The sequence below is a fragment of the Belonocnema kinseyi genome, chromosome 9 (assembly GCF_010883055.1).
Source record: "Belonocnema kinseyi isolate 2016_QV_RU_SX_M_011 chromosome 9, B_treatae_v1, whole genome shotgun sequence".
Lineage (NCBI taxonomy): Eukaryota > Metazoa > Arthropoda > Insecta > Hymenoptera > Cynipidae > Belonocnema > Belonocnema kinseyi.
The window spans coordinates 24564220-24566208 of NC_046665.1; the positions used below are offsets into that span (position 1 = coordinate 24564220).

General features: G+C 32.4%; 2 protein-coding genes across 3 annotated transcripts in view; one reads left to right on the forward strand and one right to left on the reverse strand.

Moving 5' to 3' along the window:
• The window catches only part of LOC117179584 (suppressor of hairless protein-like), a 220530-nt gene that overhangs the window by 9778 nt on the left and 208763 nt on the right, over positions 1-1989 (forward strand). The gene's annotated exons all lie outside the window — the stretch shown is intronic.
• The window catches only part of LOC117180447, a 43656-nt gene that overhangs the window by 2782 nt on the left and 38885 nt on the right, over positions 1-1989 (reverse strand). The gene's annotated exons all lie outside the window — the stretch shown is intronic.

Genomic DNA, 1989 nt, shown 5'->3' on the forward strand with positions numbered 1-1989 from the left:
ATCTAGTCGGGAGTGGTGCTGACTGAAAACAGATGATTTGGAGCGATTCGCGCGCCATATGTTGGTCATTCTAAGGACTTATTGAACTACCCTCGTAACTTAGGGCTCATTTAGGGCTCTAGGAATATGATTATGAAAAGTTAACAAAAAAAAAGTTTCAGCAATTTAATAAAATTTACTGTTTTACTTTATATTAAGGCTCCCTTAGGGCTCTCTGAATATGATACAGTAGTCCCGCAAGAAAAGTTTCCGCTATAGATAACTAAGTGGTCTAAAGGGGCGAGATAGTGACGCTGCTCGGTCAGCGGAGCAACTCCACAATAACGCAGGAGTGTATGAAAATCGCAGGAACTATCCTCGGTGGTTAAGCATGTCGTCTGCTTCAGTCGTTTTCAACCAGTGACCAAAATGTCGCAGGACATTCGCTTCAGTTCGCTTTCAGTCACTCATTATTTAGATTATGCGTTGAGTAAACAGGTATAACCAGGAATTACGAAAATGTCGAAGGGAAACAAGAGGAAACGTTTATCTTTCTAAGACATATAAGCTTTTAAACTATTTTTGCAGAATTTATGTTTTGACCGATAAATTTACATATCTTTAGAAGAAAAATCCGAAAAAATCTGTCAAAGTTCGATTTTAACGGCTTTTAAAATAATTAATTGAATTATTATATTTTTCAATTATAATACTATTCACTTTATAATGCGTAATACGAAAATCCTTGAAGACTGGAACGATTTAAAATTAAAAGTATTGGAAGTGGAACATTTTTGATAAAAAACATTAATCGTTTACCCTTTATGACTTACTAAAATATTTAGAAGTTCTGAAAAATTTCAAAAATAATTTAAAACTGGAAAAAATTTAAAACAACTTCTAGATTTCTCAAGATTTGAAAATAAAATTTTGAAGCTTTTCAAGGAGCAGTAAGATATTTTATCTTTTAATTTACGAAGTATTCAGTTAAAAAAGTTAATTTTGCAATTTTTAATGTTTCCAGCTTAAACTTGCTTAAAATAATACAATTTTGAACATTTTAAAGTTCATTGATTGATTATTTAGTTTAGACCATTGAATATGATAACGGGGATTTATATTTTTTGAATTGAATTTGAATCTTTGAACTCCATCATTTATAAAAGTTAAAAATTCTAAATTTGCAGATTATCTGCATTTCATTTTAAATTGTTTAACGGGAATGTGTTATTACTCTCCATTTTACACGTGTAAATTATTGAGCATTCGATTACAAAGTAAAAGTACTTGGCAGGGGATTTTTTTCGATTAAAATTGCCACCCTGATGTATGTGTGTACAAACTTAAAAATCAGTACTTTTATCAAGTTTGATTTGTGGGTAAAAACATTTTCAGGTTCATTATGATATCACAAAACCAAAATGGCAAAAATACAACAGCAAAATATTTTGTAAGACGAAAGTCCAACAGAAATGGTTCATACGGCCCTGGTTTATGGTTTGGCGAGTCCCGAGACTGTACGAAAGAGATGAAGAGTAACTCCTGAAATGGCTTCTATAGGGGGACTGCAGTTTATTTAAACTTTTTTAAATTGTTTAAACAAGTATTGTTTAAGCAAATTTGCCAACAATTTGTTTATTTCCCTTCCATAATTTCAGGATCATTTAGAGCTCCTGAAATATCGTCGACAGGAAGTCATTCGATTTTTTCTTTGCCATTTTTCCCTTATGTATTGGTGTTGTGCTGCCTTAAAGTTATAAAAAAACCTCAAGAAAAACATAAAACCCACTCTTTCCCCTTGCATAATTTAGGGCTCATTAATTACTGATTTTGGTCCATAAACTAAAGGTATGCGAAACTCGAAAACTATTAGTGGTATCAAGATCAGCTCTGCGCAGGAATTTAGTGCTAATTAAGTGCTCTGGATTTATGCCTTGCAAAAAATTCGGGCACTTTTTTTTTTACCAAAAACGTGTAGTAATGCTGGATTCAGGTGACTGGTATGCGAAA